This window comes from Lissotriton helveticus, assembly GCF_964261635.1.
Source record: "Lissotriton helveticus chromosome 1_1 unlocalized genomic scaffold, aLisHel1.1 SUPER_1_unloc_18, whole genome shotgun sequence".
In the NCBI taxonomy this organism is placed as follows: Eukaryota; Metazoa; Chordata; class Amphibia; order Caudata; family Salamandridae; genus Lissotriton; species Lissotriton helveticus.
The window spans coordinates 1,005,994-1,027,487 of record NW_027611657.1 but is presented as its reverse complement, the minus strand read 5'-3'; the positions used below and the strand labels follow the sequence as shown (position 1 = coordinate 1,027,487).

General features: G+C 46.5%; 1 pseudogene across 1 annotated transcript in view; it reads left to right on the top strand.

Annotated features, from left to right (window-relative positions):
* LOC144805661 (uncharacterized) overlaps positions 1–19,003 on the top strand; it is a 115,384-nt pseudogene extending 96,381 nt beyond the window's left edge. The window contains exon 4 of the transcript XR_013605571.1: positions 14,820–19,003. The product of XR_013605571.1 is annotated as an uncharacterized LOC144805661 (transcript). The remainder of the gene's footprint in view (positions 1–14,819) is intronic.
* The last annotated feature ends 2,491 nt before the right edge of the window (positions 19,004–21,494 follow it).

The following is a 21,494-nucleotide window of genomic DNA, read 5'->3' as shown; positions in this document are numbered from 1 at the left end:
CTGTTGCCCGCAGGGGTGTATGAAAAGCTCAAAGAGAAAGAATGGGAGGTGGGAGAGAAAAAGATAGATTGGGCAGTCCTAGAAGCAGAAGATAAGATACGAGTACCAGGTACTGGTCTCGGAGAGAAGTGTAAAGAATTACTGGAATTATTGATTCAAGTTTTACCTAGATTATTAACAACGAAAAAGGAAGACTGGGATGCAATCTCAGCCTGTAAACAGAAACAAGATGAGGATATTAGTGATTTTTATTCCAGATTTGAAAAGTGCTTTAGTATTAACAGTGGTCTCAAGACAAGTAGTGAGTCATACCCTCATCTTTTTGTTACTAAATTAGTCGAGAATTCAAGTCCACCAATTAAAAACCGAGTTCTGAAAGTCGAAAGCACCTGGCAAGCTAATACTCCGTCCCAGATGCTCCAGATGCTCCAGTACCACCAGAATAGAATCAGGGAAGAACAAGAACACGAAAGAAAACGTATGAAAGATACGAAAATGAAAGTGCTAGTTGCACAATCTGTTCCTCAAGACAGTCAGAAGAAGAGTCAGAATCAAGCCAGTCATCCTGCAGCTCCTGTTAAAGGAAACTGCAACTATTGTAAACAGCCAGGTCATTTCATAAACGAGTGTGCAGTTCTGAAACATAATATAGCTACTGGTAAAACTAAAGAAAGACCACGTCCGCCTAGACAAGAACAAGTTTCACAGACTCCTCAGTCACAGAATGCACCACAGACAGTTACAGCACCGCAGCCTATTGCTGCAACACAGCATGTTACATCGCAGATGTACCAGTATGCACAGTCTGAGTATCCAGAGTATCAGCAGTATTCATGAAACAGCCTAGAGAGGGAGGTAGGCTTGCCTCTCATCGAGATACCTGTCGATCAAGAAGGTCCTTATGTTCACAGCCAAATATTAGGGAAAGACAGAAAGTTTTTGATTGATACAGGGGCAAGTAGGACCACAATTAGTCACGCCGAAGTACCAGGGGCTCCGCTCTCAGGCTCAAGAAATGTTTCCCTTGGATTTTCAGGAAAGCCTATCATAAATGAGATCTCAAAGCCAGTTACTCTAGAAGTAGGTCCATTGTCCCGCACCACTGATCTGTTACTTACTAAGTCATGTCCAGAAAATCTGTTAGGCATTAAAACACTGAAAGAGTTAGGTGCAGTTATATGTTGTTCCCCAGAGGGAATACGATTGTTCCTACGTGACTTTAAGGGTCACTATGTATTACGAGATTTTGATCCAAGACTGTCTAATGTCCCGCAGCATCTATGGGCGCAAGGTCCAACTGATGTAGGTTACATGCAAATCACACCCCATCGTGTGACTCTCAAGCCAGGTGTAGTGTTACCACGAATCAGACAGTATAGATTGCCACCTGAGGCTGTAGCGGCCTTATCCAAAATTATTGACGAACTCATGGCTCAAGGAGTAGTTGTAGAAACTGACTCCAATGTATGTAATTCTCCGATCATTCCAGTCATGAAACGTACTGATCCAAATGCACCCCCAGTATATCGATTAGTGATTGACTTACGAGAACTTAACAAATGTATTATTCCTCAATACCCAGTTGTCCCAGATATCTCGTCCCTATTAACAGCCATTGATTCCGAAGCCATGTTCTTTACAGTAATCGACCTTAAGAATGCATTTTTTAGTGTCCCCATTCATCCAGACAGCCAGTTTCTTTTCGGATTTTGTTTAAATGGAAGGAGCTATATGTTTACACGAGCTCCTCAAGGTTTCACAGAAAGCCCTAGTATTTACAGTCAAGCACTTAAGAGACAACTAGACAACATTCACATGCCAACTGACACTGCCCTGCTCCAGTATGTTGATGATCTACTGATCACAGCCCGTTCTGAACGTGACTGCGAGCGAGCGTCACTGACGGTTCTGTATTTCCTAGCCGAGATGGGGCACAAGGTGTCCCCTTCGAAGCTTCAATTCTGTGTCCAGCAAGTGGTTTACTTAGGACACTTACTGTCCAAGAGGGGTAGGCAGTTGACACCTGACCGTATCCAGTTGATAGCGAGTCTCCCTCAGCCCAAGACCCAGAAGGAGGTACGTGCTTTTATCGGCCTTACTTCTTATTGTAGACAATGGATTCCGCAGTATGCATTTCTAGCCAAGTCACTGACACAGTTAACGACACAGGAGGCAGCCGTATCGACTGTCCTCCCTTGGACATCTGAACATACACTTAGTTTCAACGAGTTAAAGAAAGCCCTATGCCAAGCTCCAGTTCTAGCTACACCGAACTACAGTAAGCCTTTTACACTCTTCGTCTCTGAACGCGAAGGTACAGCATTATCTGTTCTTACACAAGATCAAGCAGGACAATACAAGCCATGTGCTTATTTTTCTAGCACATTAGATCCGGTCGCCCAGGCTTTGCCTGCGTGCCTCAAGTCAGTTGCAGCCACAGCACTAGCTATCAGACAAAGTGATTCCATAGTTTTAGGACACTCCCTGACAGTACAAGTTCCACACTCGGTGGAAGTTCTTTTAAATCGAACACAAACTCAGCACTTGACAATTGCACGTTTAACAGGTTATGAACTGACACTGTTCCAGCCACATATAGAAATCAGACGCTGCAACATCCTTAACCCTGCTACACTGTTGCCATCAGTTAATTCAAATTCTGCACACGATTGTGTGGAAGTAGTCAACATTACGACAAAGCCAAGACAAGATCTGACAGATATTCCATTACCAGATCCCGACCTGACACTTTATGTGGATGGTTCATGTATGAGAACTAGTACAGGAGAACTAGTCGCCGCGTATGCAGTGACTACTGACACTGAAGTTATCAAGACACACCGTATTGACACTCTGTCCGCTCAAGCAGCAGAGCTAGTTGCTCTGACACAAGCCTGCATACACGCCAAGGAAAAGAAAGTTAATATTTACACAGATTCACGCTACACATTTGGAGTCGTCCACGACTTCGGAGTGCTCTGGCAGGAGAGAGGTTTCATGACTTCTCATGGAACCAAGATTCAGCATGGTCTCCTTATTCAAGCTCTGTTAGATGCAATACATTTACCGACATCCATTGCTATCATGAAATGCAAAGCACATACGAAAGTCACTGACATTATTTCCCAAGGTAACGATCTAGCAGATCGCACAGCCAAGCTTACAGCACAGACTCCAGACATTCAAGTTAATCCGACACAGACACATACTCCAGATCCGACTACATGTATGACAGTTAAGGACCCTACACAAGATGTCATAGACATACAGTTACATGCTACTCCCGATGAAATCAAGAAATGGTCCGAACAAGGAGGGGTCCAGACAGATCAAGGATGGGTAACGAAGGGTAGAACCGCATGGTTTCTCCCCGACTCTATGGTTCAAGTCATTATTAATACCGCACATAGTCCAGCACATTTAGGAGAAAAAGCAATGTTAGACAGTATCCAGAACATTTGGTTCAACAAGCATTTACGAGCTGCAGCCAAGCAGAAAGTCCGTACCTGTATGATATGTTGTCAGTTTAATCCAGGTAAAAGTGTCCCGGTGGAACAAGGGGGATTCCAGCCTCCTGACCACCCTTTTGAGGTCCTCCAGATGGATTACATTCAGATGGAGCGATGTCGAGGTTTCAAGTATGTTCTTGTAGTTGTATGCGCTTTATCCAGGTGGACAGAAGCATATCCAGTCCCAGATTACACAGCCGCGACCACTGCCAAGCAGTTGGTTCGTGAGTTTTTCCCTCGTTATGGACTCCCTAGAGTCGTATATTCTGATAACGGTCAGCCATTCTCATCTGAGTTGATGAAGCACGTTTCCCTGTTGTTAGGGTACCAGTGGAAGTTTCATTGTGTACGCCATCCTGAAGCAGCCGGTCTCGTTGAGAGACATAATCAGACTTTGAAAATCCGCATCGCCAAAATATGTAAAGAAAAGGGTGTGGACTGGCTAGTAGCTCTGCCAGTTGCTTTGTTTTATATGCGCATGGTCGCACATTCCAGATCAGGTCTGTCCCCGTATGAGGTCGTATTCGGCCGCCCCCCTAACATGTGGGGTACTCCTAGACCCCGAAGTATTACCGATGTTTCAAGTAATATGCTGACAGATTACCTAGCTTCCTTGATGTCTGCCCTCAACTCATGTCGTTCACAGGTTGCCGCTGCATTTCCAGACAATACCGAGGTGGCACCACATGAAATCGTTCCAGGATCTATGGTCCTCGTTCGTAACTTCGACAGATCAAGTCCGCTGGAGCCACGTTGGAAGGAGCCCCGTCAGGTCCTCCTCACCACCCGTGCAGCCGTGAAGTTGGAAGGACGCCGCGGCTGGGTGCACCTTTCGCATGTTAAAAAATTCTATGGATTGAAACCGGTCTCCAAGAACATTTCCCAGGATATCAAGACTTGTCAAAACATTGTTCTCAAGGACTGTCCCGCAAAAGACATTGCTACAACCCCTCCCCTGTTAGAGAAAACTCCGCAGCAGGAGTATAAACAGAAGCTACGGTCTAGTAAATTAAGTCAGTCAGTTTGATTGTATAAGTCCTCCCCTAGGTGAAACGGTTAGACTGTTTCTGACATGCATAAAATAGACCCCCATAGTGAGAGAGTCAGTCAAAACTCAATCCGATGTATCATTTTTCTAAGTTTCATATTATTCATCAGCATTATGATTTCCTGCACGAGTTATGCGTTCTATCTGTATTTTCCAGTTCCTCATGTAAATATGTCTTCTAATGTTACAGTAGAGCACACGTTTAGTGATCTGCCTCCTCATGAATATTCTTACCGCCTCGCTATGCAAAACAATACCTTTATCCGCATGTTACATTATTCACACCAGACCAGCAATGCCACTAATTGTTGGGTGTGTGGTCGACTCCCCCCTTTCCAGACGTCGAAGGGAGTTCTGCCACTCTTTCCTTATCCTTTTTCACATAATGGTTCGTGTGGAGCATGGTCCACGTTAACGTCATCCTCAACAGATATGTCTTTTCTTAACCGTACATGTTCCCCAGACAAGCAAGGTCTCCCCCACAGAACAGGTTCAGATCTAGAAAATGAAGTATACAATTTAGGTAACTATTCGTCGAATTTCATGGTCCTGAATGTTCAGTCTGATACTACTCCAGACTCACCTGCTATTTCAGTATTACCAGTCAAAGGTGTATTATGTGTCCGTAATTATGGTTCTGTACATGTAGGACATAGTGATTGTACTACTATTGTCAAGTATAGTGACAGTGGGAAATCTATTTTCAAGGCTTCACGTCATACATATTTTATTTGTGGTCAAACTGCATATGTCCGTCTGCCCCTCGATTGGGAGGGAACCTGTTACATTGCCTTCCTACTGCCACCTGTTTTTCTAGCCCCACCTGACTACCATAGGAATTCCTACCTAGTACATACTAGACCCAAGAGAAACCTCCCGATTGTCGATTATACTGAAACTGCTGTAGAGCAATTCATTGATATCGATAAAGGTGTTTTCCCTTATTTAGGTACAGTTGTAAATAGTAAGCTAATCCGTAGGTTAACAAGAACCCTTGAAGCTGTAGTAGATGAGACTGCCTCCGCTCTAGGTAACTTAACCGAAGAGCAATCTTTTATGAGAATTGTCGTGCTCCAGAATCGTCTCGTCCTTGACGTCATACTGGCCGATAGGGGCGGGGCCTGTAGAGTCATCGGATCTAGTTGCTGCATTTTCATTCCAAATAACGCGCCGTCTGTCTATTCGGCTATAACCAGACTTCATAAAATTGCCCATCTGATCCACCAAAATCCAGGCACCTGGACATGGTCCGGTTGGTTCTGGAATATAATTTCCGCCTGGGGATGGAAAGTCTTGTCCTTTCTAGGTATTGCAGTAGCGATCATATTCAGCTGCTGCCTCTGTATACAATGTGGCCCTGCGATTTGCGGCATGTGTGCTACATCCTGTATTTCTAGTATAACTCCTAGTCCCAAGTCTCTTTCTAAATCCCGTTCCAAGACAATTCGAGACGAGCAAATGATACTGTATGAAATGATAGATGGTATCATGAATATTGATGTTTCCTGATGGAGACGTAGTGACAAGGAGGGAATGTGGAAAAGTAAATTTTGTCATGTTCTGTGTCCCTACGTGTCATCCGTCATATGTTATGTGTGCATGATTAATATGCATATGTATTCCCTATGTTTGAATAAAGACGCAATTATAGTTGTGTCCACCTCTAGTATGTCAGCTTCCAGTCCTCGTGAATACTACGAATATTAGGCCTATGTAAAGCTACGTTGCCACGATTCTCTGTGTGCACGTTATTTCATTATAAAGTCCCCGTTTCCAGGCCTCAAAAGGGCCCGGACATCAGATTCAGCTCCTGTCTCCTGAACCCTCGCTGAGGAGCGATCCAGCCCCCACCTGTATCCTCGACCTTTCACTTACTTCCTGCCTCGCAGTACGCGGTGTAGCCTGGCTCAGCCTCTGAGCCTGCCAAGACTATGTTATGAGTCCAGTTATCAGTTCAGTCCTCCTTCTCTGCATTCCTAAGCTACTGAACTGCATCAATAGTTTCCGTCATTGTCTAGCCTATGCGGCTCCATGTAAGAGAAATATTGGATTTAATGGTCATTTCATATTCTTCATCACGCACTACATGTAGAATAATGCATGCCTCAGTCTTAGAGTCTGTTAGCCTTTCCCCTCGTGACTTCTAGTTTATATCAACATGTTCTCTAAACATCAGATACTAGATGCTGCTTAGGTACATGTCGCCCTGACTCTCCAGACTTTAGTCTCTACTCCTAGCACAGAGTTCATAGCCCCCAGCTTCTCCTAGTAACACGTCATTGTCAGTTTGCGCGCACCACCAGGTTAGAGGTCCCGGCTCCTTAGGTAGCCCCCTCCAATGTTTCCGCCCATTCATGACATATTCTGTTACGTTTGCATCACATGTCTAAGTTACACCCACTTATACCCTTATCTTTCGCGACTGTTTCGCGTCACGCCTCTTGCTCCACCCACCGTTACGCCTACTGCAATGTAATGCTATGTGTTTGCGTTATGTATATATGCTCATGTATTGTTATTAAAAAGTAGCCTAGCCTACCCCAGTCCTGATCCTGTTAGAGACCCTGACTACGGCAGCGCTGCCAGGGTTGCCATCCTATTCCTGTGCAGGTTGTCCTGATCCTATCCTTTATGCTGTAATAAACCTGCAAAACTCCTACTACCTCGAATTTTGACTCTTATTTATTGAGCTATCTGTTATTCATTTATACATGTAAAAAATAGGGTATTATTTATTTATTTACCACAAGGCGGCACTGAACTCCTCCAGCCCCGCCAGCACTCTGTTCACTCGCCTCTGGAAGGTAGCCGGGGCGTTTTTCATGCCGAAGGGCATCACCTTGAAGTGGAAGTGGCCGTCGGGGGTCGAGAAGGCAGATCGCTCCTGGGCACCAGGGGTGAGGCCGATCTGCCAATACCCGGCCGTGAGGTCGAAGGTGCTGAGATACTTGGCGGCCCCCAGGCAATCGATCAGTTCATCTGGCCGTGGGATGGGATGGGCGTCGGTTCTGGTGACGGCATTTAATCCCCGGTAGTCGACACAAAACCGGAGCTCAGGGGGCGTACCGGGTGCGGCGGCTTTAGGGACCAGGACAACGGGACTGGCCCAGGGACTGTTGGAGGGTTCGACTACCCCCAGGGCTAACATCTTCGCCACTTCAGACTGAATGCAGGCTTGAACTCGGTCGGGAACTCTGTAGGCCCGGGCGGGCTGTCCCCGGTGTCGACATCGTGGACACACCACTGTGTGACCCCGGGTGTCAGGGAAAATAGGTCTGCAAATTGCCCCAGCAGCTTCCGGCAGTCTTGGTGCTGCTCTGGGGTTAGGGTCGGGGAGATTCTGACCCCTTCGACGGAGCCGTCCTTCTCGGTGGTGCTCAGGAGATCTGGTAGGGCCTCCGAGTCGTCTTCTGCCCCGTCGTCTGTAGCTAGCAGCAGGCTCAGTTCCGTGCGGGCAAAGTGAGGCTTGAGCCGGTTGGCGTGTAGAACCCGGAGGGGGTTTCGGGGGCACTCCATGTCCACCAAGTAAGTGACGGGGCTCTTGCGCTCCACCACCTTGAAGGGCCCGTCCATTTGTCCTGGAGGGCACAAGGTTAGACCGGGGACATGACCCAGACCTGTTGGCCCGGCTCGAACTCGATGGATGAGGCGTTCTGGTAATACCAGCGTTTCATCTCCTCCTGACTGGCCTCCAGGTTGGTCTCGGCCAGTTCCCGGAACTTCCGAGTCTGGTTGCGGAGGGTCAGGAGGTACCGGTAGACATCCGGTGGGGTATCTCGGGCAGCCGTCTCCCAGCCTTCTTTGACCAGGCTGAGGGGACCTCGGACAGGGAGTACAAGAGTTCAAAGGGGCTGAACCCCAGGGACTTCTGGGGCACCTCCTGATAGGCAAACAGGAGGCAGGGCAGTAGGACGTCCCATTTGCGTCGTAGTGGCTCTTCTAGGCCCTGGATCATCCCCTTGAGTGTTCGGTTAAACTGCTCGACAAGCCCATTCCCTTGGGGGTGATACAGGGTGGTGAACTTGTACGTGACCCGCATTGTTGCCACAGGGACCGCATATATTTCGATATAAAGTTGGTGCCTCGATCACTCACGACCTCTCGGGGGAAACCGACCCTGGAGAAGATCCCCATGAGCGCTCGGCCCACCACGGGGGCCGTGATGGTTCTGAGGGGGATAGCTTCGGGATAGCGGGTGGCATGGTCCACCAGGACGAGGATGAAGCGGTGTCCTTGAGAGGTACGGGGGTCCAAGGGCCCCACTATGTCGATCCCCACTCGCTCGAAGGGGGTGGTTACCACGGGGAACGGTTGGAGCGGGCTTTGACTTTCCCCCCGCTCTTCCCGCTAGCTTGACAGGTCGGACAGGTTCTGCAGTGGTTGCTTACATCGTTGCGCATCTTCGGCCAGTAGAAATGGGTCACTAGGCGGCTGTAGGTCTTGTCCTGCCCTAGGTGCCCGGCGAGAGGCACGTCATGTGCCAAGTTCAAGAGGAAGTCTCTGAATCTGAGGGGGACGACCAGCACTCGGCTGGCTCCCAGTTCGGCAATCTTTTGCTCGCTGTAGAGGAGGTCTTGGTCCCAATAGACCCAGTGGGACCCCGAGGGGTCTCTGGCGGCTTGTGTGGCGGCTTGTTGTCGGATTCACTCGAGGGAGGGACAGGTTTTCTGCTCTTGGCAGAACTGCTCGCGGATGGGGCCACCTTCTTGGCGCCATTGGGCTAGTTCGGGGAGGTGGCCGAGCTCGGTGAGGTCTTCGTGGTTGGGCCCCTGGGGCTCGACTACAGGGCCGGCGTCCTCGGGGACGGCGGGCGGCGGAGGTGCGGGCCACTCTGGTACTTCAGGCGGGGTGGCTTCGTTCGGGGCGGAGGCTCGGCCGGTCATGGATCGAGTAGTCGCGCAGACCCACTCGGGAAGTCCTAGCATCCCCAGATGCTCTCTTCGCTCGACGTGGGCCCAGGGGGAACTTTCCAGGTAGTTTCCGAGGAGGCAGTCCACGGGGGCGTCGTCTCGGACGGTCACCTTCAGCAGGCCCGACACCCCTCCCCATTCGAAGGGGATACGTGCCATCTGGCACAAGCTCTCGGAGTTGTCCGCCGTCCGTACTGGGCACCGGACGATGGGTAGTATTTGTTCAGGGGTCACCAAGTGGCAGCGGACCGCCGTCACGCTGGCCCCAGTGTCACGGAGGGCCTCGGCCCAGCGTCCATTAATGGTGACCCATTGGCGGTACTTCTGGGTGTTGCCTGGGATTGGATCTCGGGGGATCATGTCTCGTTCGCCCAGGCATGCCAAGATCATAGCGGCGGGCTCCCACTCGGCCTGTTCGGGGTCGTCGTCCTCCTCCTCGCCTCTCTCTTCACCCAGGGCGGCAGCAGTGATCTGGCAGTTGGGAGGACCGGTGGTGCCGGGTCGCTGGTTCATTGGGCAGAGAGGATCGTTAGCATAGTGACCTGGACGCTGGCATCTGTGGCAAGTAACGTTTGGGCCGGGCCCCGGTCCGGCTGGAGGGGCCCCCCTTCGGCCCAGGGCTGGCGAAGTGGAGATAGGCGAGGACCCCGTGGGGGCGTCTCGGCCCCTGCTCTGGCCTCCTCCGCCGCCTTGGGTCGGTGGTTCCCCGGGGATCCCTGGGGATCCCCGGCCGTAGTCTCCCCTCGGGCTCCGGGGGACTCAGGTGTTCTACCATCTATCAGCTTCGACAGCGAGTTTTCATGGCTCAGTCAGTTTGCTGTCGAGGAGATGGTGCCGGAGTTCGATGAAGCAGTTATTGGAAAGATGCTCCCATATAATAAGGTCGACCAACTGCTGGTAGGTGGTGACCTGACTGCCTTTGATCCAGCCCTCGAAGGCTCTGCTATAGAAGTTCACGTACTCCACCCAGGTAGTACCGGGGATTCTTTTACAGTCTCGGAATCGCTGCCGGTACATTTTGGGGGTAAGTCCGTAGCGAGTGAGGAGGGCGGTTTTCATGTGTTCGTAGGAGGTCATCTCGGCATCGGGAAGCTCTAGTAGGGCGTCCTTCCCTTCGTTAACGAACTTCCCCCACAGGCCGGCGCCCCAGTCCTTGAGGGGTACTCTATGGGCGGTCATGGCTACCTCATACGCTTTGAACCACTGTTGGATGTCGTCGTTCTTATAGTACTCCTTGACGACATCCTTGGGTATGTGCACCTTTGTGTCCACCGGAGGGGGCGAGGTCTTGCCCCCGGAGGTGCTGGCATCATTCGTTTTGGCCTTGATTTCTAGTTCCTTTAAGCCACACTCATGTTCGAGCATGAGTTTCTTTTCCTCGAGGTCTCTTTGTCTTCGTTTCTCCTCCAGGTCTCCTTCCAGCCGTAGCTGCTCGAGGGCTATTTTCCTTTCCGCCAGCTGTAGTTCTCCGTCTAGCCGGAGTCGGGCGAGCTCCAATTCGTGGAGCCGGTTTCCTTCTCGTTCTCGGGCATCTTCGTGGGAGAGGCCCGCGTCTAGGTTTGCGGGTCTTTCCCCCGCTGGAGGCGCGTCGGTGTCCGGGTGTCCGTTCGGGCCCGGGTTATCTTCGTTCTGGGGTGGCATGTCTCCGGCTTCCACCCAGGCTTGCAGGGCCGATTTAAAGTCTTCTTTTGTGCTTAGGCCAGTGGTAGCGATGCCCAGGTCTTTGCAGAATCGTTTCAATTCTTTATGACTGTACTCTTCCATTTTCTCTTTCCGGAATTCTGCAGTCGGTCTGGTTTCTTGAGTAGTCATGGTCGCAGTGCGTTTTTCTTGGTAGCGGGCAAATCACTCTCTGTACGATTTGCGTGGGCTCGGATCGCACCGCCTGCCACCAATGTTAGAAAGGTGTTCCCGGGGGAGGCAGAAGATGTCTGACTGACCACCCCTAGGTCCACCCCTCCGTCTCGGAAGTGGCCGAGCGTTGTCGAGAGGCCTCCGGTGTGAGGACCCTCTCCTATAATCGTACAGAAGAGTGATCACACCACTACAAATGGACACCACACAAGGATACGTTTTTAGGCTTTATCAAGAAAAAAGGTTGAATAGTTTCGGTAGTATTTACAGGCGGACCGAGGGATCCGTAAAGTCTCGTAAACAGGGGATAGGGTAGCGGGACAGTCTCAGTACTTGGGGGGCGAAGGGATACCCTGCACACAGCTCTCAATCCTTGAGCTGGGGGGTTCCGAGGGGTCGAGCCGCGGCAGGGTCAGCAGGACTCGAGGCAGGTTCGGCGAGGACGGGCCGTGGCAGCGCCAGCAGGCTCCAACGATAGTTCAGCTAAGATGGACCGCGGCAGCGCCAGCAGGCTTCCCAGATGGTTCAGGTACGATGGACCGCTGCAGCGCCAGCAGGTTCCCAAGATGGTTCAACTAAGATGGACCGCGGCAGCGCCCGCAGGTTCTCAAGATGATTCAGCTACGATGGACCGCGGCAGCGCCAGCAGGCTCCCCAGATGGTTCAGGTACGATGGACCGCGGCAGCGCCAGCAGGTTCCCAAGATGGTTCAGCTACGATGGACCGCGGCAGCGCCAGCAGGTTCTCAAGATGGTTCCGTTACGGAGTAATGAGTTCTTCACAGGGTCAGCCGCGACAGCGTCAGCATGGCTCTCGACTCCAGGATACAACTGCCGTCATACTCCAGGGCTAGCCCAGATATAGGACCGGAGTCCTTTGATGCCCAGACCCTCCCGCCTGGGGGTCAGAGGGGCCGGGATGATGGTGTCCAGACACCCAGCAGGGGGGTGGAGCCAGCGCCCAGGGAGGCCGGAGGGCGATCGATACCAGGCGTCCGGGGACCGATGGAGGGCCATCGAAACTCCCATCCTCTTGAAGTCGTGGAGTGGCCACTCTACCACCTGGGAGGATCTTGGTGCCTCGATGTCGGGGCTTCACTGGGGCCTTGGCCGGGGTCGGCCCGAGGCCATGTGCTCGGGACGTGGTGGGCCCAAGATGGAGTCGGGCCTGGAATGGGGGTCTGGCGTGGGCGCCGGACCGGCAGCGATGGGGCGTGCAGGATTCGCCGTGTTCAAGGGGGGAAAAGCCGTGGGTTGTCAGGGGGGCGGCTCTTGTCGGTAGTCCGTGTAGGGTCATGCTACGGGGCGACCGGGGCTCGACGGAGGCCCGATGTTGTTCTGGGCCCGCCAGGCGGGAGGGGTAGGACCACGCCACGAGGCCGGGTCCAACAAGGATCTTTCTCCGGCGGTGGCTCTGTGGATGCGTGGTACGGCGGCGAGGGCAAGGCTGGTCGATCGTAGCTGGCGGGTGGGCTTGTAGAAGGTCAGGTGGTCGTTGAGGTACTTGGGGCCCAGGTCGTGGAGAGCCTTGTGTGCGTGGGTGAGGAGCCTGAACGTGATCCTCTTGCTGATGGGGAGCCAGTGCAGGTCTCTCAGGTGGCCGGAGATGTGGCTGTGTCGAGGGATGTTCAGGACGAGTCATGCGGAGGCGTTCTGGATGCGTTGGAGTCTTTTCTGCAGTTTGGCTGTGGTTCCGGCGTAGAGGGTGTTCCCGTAGTCCAGTCGGCTGGTGAAGAGTGCCTGGGTGACGGTCTTCCTGGTCTCGGTGGGTTATGAGTCCCACAGAGTGAGTGCGCAGTCAGAGGGCAGTAGGGGGTTCGCAGGACAAGAAATTAGTAAACTTGAATATGAGAAATATGGAAAGGTAGAAATGTCGAATCACCTGTGGATAACTGACAACTCCTCCCGCTCTGCCAAATGCCGATCCAGTCACAAAGTGGCATCCTGAACCCCAAACGGACAATATCATGCCAGATGCCATGTAATGGTGGAAAAGGGGGAAAAAAGAGTAATATGCACACATCTGATGCGGGGATATGTCAGGTAAATTAGTGGTTGTGATGGATTCTCTATAAGTACTAAATGACTGATAACGTTGATAAAGTATGGGCCTTACAGTAAACCCCTCGCTCTGTTTTACACAAAACCCCCCGAAGGAGCTGCATCTTACAGAACTTTTGAAAAAACTAATGACTAGCTTTTTAAAGTTGTCTTTCAGGGCCAGAACCGGGTGCTGTAAGCTGCACTAGTTTCAGGGAGATGGACAGATGTTATGGCAATAGGAAACCCCGACAAACCACAATAATGTTCCACTCGTCCAGGTTAGACGAAACCAAAAATGCTTGAACCAAGGAGCTGTTGAAAGTGTCAAAGGTGACCTATGAACAGCAAGGTAAAGACAGGAGTTGGTATTTGAGATGATCTTAAGTGAATAGGAAAGAAATGAGAAGTGTGTGAATGGAGTTACTTTCGTTGTATACTTCGTAAAGAGTTACTGGAAATTTTGCAGCCCCTCCTGATCCATCTCTTTTTCTAAACTCTATTGTTGTTTGAATGAAATCTTGACCGTATGCATCTATCTTAAGCAAAACCTTAAACACTTGGGACCTTCGAGCACCCTTACTTTGCTAAGTTACTCTGTGAACACTGTTAAATCACCTCGTTTTCAGACATTAATAAGATGTCACCTGATCACCAGAACTTTTAGTTAAATATTTGTGTATGATGAAATATTCCCTACTAAGATTCAAAGGCAGTAAAGAAGAAGGGGGCGATTTACTAAGATTTTGCGTCGTGTTTGCGTCACAAAAGTGGCACAAAACAGTGCAAAATCTTTTTTTCCTAATTTTCTTTCCAGCAAATAACGTTAAAGTAATGTGAAGCATCGCATTGCACTGCTTCGCGTTACTTTGCACCATGGGGCCTGCCAATGGTGGGGCATGGGCGTTCCCATGCAGCCACCTATTGTTTCTCACGCTAAACCCAATTTACCAAATACAGTAGATTGGGTTTAGCATGAAAAAACTGCACCCTTTTAAACTAGGCGCTTGGAAGGAGAAATGCTTTAATTTCTCCTTCCTTTTCCGACTTTGCATGCGTGGTCCACTGTGCAACATGCATACAAAGTGGGAAAAGGTTTCCCTCGTGTCGAGGCATAGTATTTTGTACAGGAAGGGTGTCCTTTCTGTACAAAACCTATGCTGGGCTCACACACACACACCCTAGCGCTCTGGTGCTAAGGTGTGTGCATGGCGCAGGGCTGCTGTAATCTGTGCCGACGCAAGGGAAAGGGAAGGAGAGAGCCATATCTTTGAAAATATGGTGCTCTCCTGCTCCCTCCCAGTCACGCAGCGCAGCCTCCCAAGGGGAGGCCTGCGCTGCATTGCGTGGAGATTTGGTAAATCTCCCCTGAAATGTCTTTTACAACCAGTTAAATATTGTGAATTCTCATTCCATTTTGTTTCAATTTAGTAATTTTAAATATCTTTACATCCAACAGAAAACAAGCCTTGAAAGTATGAATTGACCATCAATAATGAAGCGGATGCTGTAAATCTTCAATAATAGCAGAAATATTGAGCTACAGTATTCAGGAAAACATCAGCGCAGTCGGCGACAGAGGAACCTGCACACAAACTGACAGATCCCGGATGAAGCATCAAGGGCAGTTCAGTGATTGTAAGAGTCTGAGCTGTGCACCTCCACGCCACGAGACAAAGAAATGACCTTAGGAAAATTAAGGCAACAACAATAACAAACCACCTCCTGAATAAACAAGTGTCAAATACTAACTTTGATCAATGTATCGGTATGATGTGATTACCGCAGTGCTCTATTTTCTAAAATGAAGACAAGCCATCATTCCGTGCTCTAGGTGAATTGTAAACTCTTTCTGGCCAAACCACAGTAACAAGCGAAAAGCACAACAGAGCGGAGCCAGACAACTGACGGGTAATGGAAAGAGGAGTTCTTCTATCTACAATACAACAGACTGTCCCAATTTGCACCGGCCAGAAGGAAGATACATCTTTACCTGCAAGCGTCCACACCCATAATCTAATCTAAAGGCACAATACCCTACAAAGACACCTTCTACATATTAGGAGTGTGGCAAATATTTGGTGGCTATTGTATTTTATTGTTAAAACAGAAATCAAACGTGCAAAATACTGCACACATTTAAAGTGTGTGAGAAATCACAAGTGCTTTAACAGCAATGTTGGCCCATCAGGAAATACAGTCAAGGGATGTAGATAAATTTATACCTGACCCACAGAGTCTAACCAAGAAAAAAGAATCATACACATGCAGCAAGAGCTTTAGGTTGTCATCACTACTCAAGCTTAATCAGCACACATACACAGGACAAAAACCATTCAAGTGCAGTGAATGTGTAAAGTGCTTTAGTCAGTTATCACACCTTCAAAGACATAATCAAACACACACAAGGGAAAAGTCATTTAAATGCAGTGAATGTGTGAAGAGCTTTAGTCGATTATCAAAGCTACAAAGTCATCAGCAAACACACACGGGGGAAAAACCCTATCATTGTAGTGAATGTGACAGTAGTTTTAGTGACTCGTCAGCATTAAGGATTCATCAGCGAACACACACTGAAGAAAAACCATTCAAGTGCAGTGAATGTGCAAAGTATTTTAGTTGGTTATCAAACCTAAAAAGTCATCAGCGAACACACACAGGAGAAAAACCCTATCATTGTAGTGAATGTGACAGTAGTTTTCGCAGCTCTGCAGCATTAAGGTGTCATGAGCGAACTCACACAGGAGAAAAACCATTCAACTGCAGTGAATGTGGGAAGAGCTTTAGTCGATTATCAGTGCTACAAAGACATCAGCGAACACACACAGGGGAAAAACCATTCAACTGCAGTGAATGTGGGAAGAGCTTTAGTCGATTATCAGTGCTACAAAGACATCAGCGAACACACACAGGGGAAAAACCATTCAACTGCAGTGAATGTGGGAAGAGCTTTAGTCGATTATCAGTGCTACAAATTCATCAGCGAACACACACAGGGGAGAAACCCTATCATTGTAGTGAATGTGACAGTAGTTTTCGAGACTCTTCAGCATTAAGGAATCATCAGCGAACTCACACAGGAGAAAAACCATTCAAGTACAGTGAATGTGGGAAGAGCTTTAGTCACTTATCAAACCTTCCTACACATCAGCGAACACACACAGGGGAGAAACCCTATCATTGTAGTGAATGTGACAGTAGTTTTCATGGCTCTTCAGCACTATGGCATCATCAGCAAACTCACACAGGAAAAGAAACATTAAAGTGCAGTGAATGTCCAAAGAGCTTTAGCCGATTGTCACATCTACAAAGTCATCAGCGAACACACACAGGGGAAAAACCCTATAATTGTAGTGAATGTGACAGTAGTTTTCGCAGCTCTTCAGCATTAAGGTATCATCAGCGAACACACACAGGGGAAAAACCCTATCATTGTAGTGAATGTGACAGTAGTTTTCGCAGCTCTTCAGCATTAAGGTATCATCAGCGAACACACACAGGGGAAAAACCCTATCATTGTAGTGAATGTGACAGTAGTTTTCGCAGCTCTTCAGCATTAAGGTATCATCACCAAACTCACGCAGGAGAAAAACCATTCAAGTGCAATTAATGTCTAAAGAGCTTTAGTCAATTATCAGGGCTACTAAGACATCAGCGAACACACACAGGGGAAAAACCATTCAACTGCAGTGAATGTGGGAAGAGCTTTAGTCACTTATCAAGCATCCAAACACATCAGCGAACACACAGGGGAAAAACCCTATCATTGTAGTGAATGTGACAGTAGTTTTCGCGACTCGTCAGCATTAAGGATTCATCAGCGAACACACACAGGAGAAAAACCATTGAAGTGCTGTGAATGTGCAAAGTGCTTTTTAGTCCGTTATCACACCTTCAAAGTCATCAGCGAACACAGAGACTCAGGAAAGAACTTAAGAACATCAAAAATAATATTGACCCATCTGAGGACAAAGACAATAGCAGAACAGTGCAGTTATTGTGAGAGGAATGAATTACGGAAAAAGATTCAATTCAAATTATGTGGGACATTGAAATGCCAGGTGATAGAAGACCGGACTAGCAGTAAAGAAGGAAAACAGATAACAGTATTTACAGAATTATAAATGTGTTTATTTTCAGTGATTGTTCACTTCCGTACACATAGCAAAGCAGCATGATGCACCAGGATACACAGTGGCAGGCTAGCACAATGTGGACTAAAAGAAAAGAAAAATTGTTCATTTTTATTTGGTGAAGAAGAGATACAAAGAAAAACATTCAATCGCACCTGACCACACCATCTGTAAAAGCAACACTGAACAATACTGGGACTAACAACGATATCTTCAGCTAACTTGTCAGATTAGTGATAAAACCTATAAGCCAAACACACCCAGAGTGGGCATGCTGTCAGGGCTCTGGAGATGGGAAACTTCATTGGTAAAATGTAGATATTACTATTAACAAATGCCACTGCAGTATATGTGATGTACTAAAGTGAAGCACAGGTGTTCAAGAAATAACCTGTTTTGAGATATAAAAGAGCATATACCTTGTTTCTAACGCCTTCAGTGCTGCGCGAATTCCGCTGCAGTGCTGAAGGTTCTAAAGAACCTATGGACTCATGACGGAACGGTTCCGTCATGAGCACAGGCCAACCGATGCTCATGATGGAACCGTTCCGTCATGAGCACCGAAGGGGTTAAGTAATGTTTTCTGCATCTTTTACACTCTGTTATCGGTTGATGGATCAGCTCGGGCCTCGGGCCTTATAACTAACTGTGACCCGTGGCTCCTCTCCGACATGGCTCACCCTATTCATTTTGTGACTTGCCAAACTCTACTTTTTACCAGAATTGAGCCATTGTAAGCAGTTGACTCTGTTTGAAGAATGTGATGAAATAGCGAAATCCCACATCAAAAGTATATATGTAACTGGACAATCAGTTGCAGTCCCAGCAACTCGTCTTCCACATTTGATTGTCCCTTGTCCTCCAATGTTCTAAAGGATTTGTCGTATGAATGCCAGAAGTAGCAGTGACATTCATGAAGCTAACGCTAACAGGAGTGTGTGGAAGATAGAGACGGTGAGAGATAAAGAGAGCGAGAGAGACAAAGAAAGGGGCGAGAAATAGAGAGAAATGGAAAGAGGGGGAACTGCACGTTATTTGTACTCACCTAAAAATAGAAGAAGCAGCCGAATACATGTCAATGTGTGACATCACCAGAGAAATGGACTGAACACCTGTGAATTTATATGTTTATTTTTAAAACCTATAGACCCATGTCATGCCAATAAACAGCGCACAAGTAAGGAAAATAGTGAAGGAGCCCATTATCATATGCAAATCACAGTGACGTCACATGTAGTGACATCACAAGAAGTGATGTCAGGCCCTTATACTAATTTTCACGTGAAAGGTTGACGGCCTGTTTTAAAAACACAAAACAAGAAACATAAAATAATGTAAAAATAAGTTTTTTGGTTTCAGTTTTTATACATCATGTGTTTTTCCCACTATTAGTTTGTAACTAAACTCGGAAATGACTGAAAGTGTAAATATTTTTAAACAGAAATGTGAAACTTAGAAATTACATTTTTAAACAGTTTTCAGAGTATAAATAAAATGTGCTTTTAATTTGCGTTTGTTTCCTGACGTTATTCTTTATCCAGCCCCTAAGCCCCAATGTGTTTCACATTTACAGTGTATTAATCAAAAGAAGGGCTAATTTTGTCAAGTTCTCTGTTCCTCTCTTGCGCCACTCACACAAACAAACACTCAGAGGCCTGTGTCTGCAGTGCTGGGGCACAAAGTAACAATTATCAGTTGCAGGCTAAGGAGCTAGGTGGAACTGAGTCCCGTTTCTAGATAATAGTGGGGGGACCCCTTCAAACTGTGGCTACCCCCGACTTGTGCCGTGCTGCTAAAGCAATAGTGAATTTGAGTAATTTATGATGAATTCAAATGAGAGAAAGAGAAGAAGCGAGCGAGGTGCATGATATATTAAAGAAAATGAAAAAAAGAGACACAAGACTTTACCCTGTTCTGTGTACAAGCACTTTACGTAAACAAGTTGTGCTGTGCATTGTGAACAGGCTGTCACCTCCCCTTTGTATGTAAATGAGCTTCAGTGACCAGACACCCCAGGCTCCCATCTCTTCCAGCGCGGATGATAATGTAAGCACTGTAAGGTAATCACAAACTAGGGCTATATTGAGAAACAATCAGCTTCCAGGTCACACAGCTGTGGGTATGTAGTTCTTTATTAGTTTTTTTTAATTTACTTTAATTTGCAGCAATTATCCAGGTTACTTTTTCTCAGTATATCACTTTATATCGCTCTTTGCGCTCCATCAGTTAAACGGCAGGTTTGATGTAGGGTTTGTTGTTAGTGTCCCTAGACCATGTCCCAATCCCTTTGTCCTTGATTTGTCGGCATGTGTTGTGTCCACACACTGGTCTAGGATGGGCCTTCTCAAGGTAGAAGGTGCTGTAATAGGAATAATAAATCAGACATATATGAAATTGTATGTAAACAAATATGTGCCTTTTGGATCACTGAAAGAATATCGACTACCACAATATCGAGTACCCAAAATATCGAGGAGAAAATATCTACTACAAAAATATCGAGTTTGTATGTACAAACAGGTAAGTACAAAAATATCGACTACAAAATATCGTTTACAAAAATATCGTTGTAAAAAATATCGACTTTACTAAAAACAATGTTTAATTACATTAATATAAAAATTTAATTACTAAAATATAATTAACAATACTTAAAATAACTTTTAATAATTAAATATTTAATGAAAGTAAAAAAAAAATATTTTTTTAATCATATTTCTTAAAACATATATATATAGTAACAAAATTTAATTAAATAATAGGCAATATTGTATATGTACCCCAAAAACCCAAAACTGACCCTGAACCCTAAAAATACCCCTTTACCCAAAAACTAAAAACTGACCCTGAACCCTAAAAATACCCCTTTACCCAAAAACTAAAAACTGACCCTGAACCTTAAAAATACCCCTTTACCCAAAAACTAAAAACTGACCCTGAACCCTAAAAATACCCCTTTACCCAAAAACTGAAAACTGACCCTGAACCCTAAAAATACCCCTTTACCCAAAAACTGAAAACTGACCCTGAACCCTAAAAATACCCCTTTACCCAAAAACTGAAAACTGACCCTGAACCCTAAAAATACCCCTTTACCCAAAAACTGAAAACTGACCCTGAACCCTAAAAATACCCCTTTACCCAAAAACTAAAAACTGACCCTGAACCCTAAAAATACCCCTTTACCCAAAAACTGAAAACTGACCCTGAACCCTAAAAATACCCCTTTACCCAAAAACTGAAAACTGACCCTGAACCCTAAAAATACCCCTTTACCCAAAAACTGAAAACTGACCCTGAACCCTAAAAATACCCCTTTACCCAAAAACTGAAAACTGACCCTGAACCCTAAAAATTCCCCTTTACCCAAAAACTGAAAACTGACCCTGAACCCTAAAAATACCCCTTTACCCAAAAACTAAAAACTGACCCTGAACCCTAAAAATACCCCTTTCATTTAACATAATTACCAATTAATCAATTAAATAAAATTAATTACCAATTACATTTTAATTAATTAACAAATATTTTTTAATTAACAATTAATTAAATATTACTACCAATTATTAAATTAACATATTTAATTAATTATAATTAAATTACTTCCCACCCTATTCCCCTATAAACCCACAACCCGCTAGAGAAAATACATTATTTTAATTGACATAATTAGCAAATAATCAATGAAATAAAATTAATTACCAATTAAATTTTAAATAATTAACATATATTATTTAATTACCAATTAATTAATTATTACTACCAATTAATAAATTTACATATTTAATTAATTATAATTAAATTACTTCCCACCCTATTCCCCTATAAACCCACAACCCGCTACAGAATTAAATTACACAATAATTAAAAAAATAATTAAAAATAATTATAAAATAAATTGACACTTTTCACACATATTATAACATAAACACACTATAAATAATTAAATATTATTTAAAAAACTATATTTTTTACTATCTAGATTATATACTTGGATATTT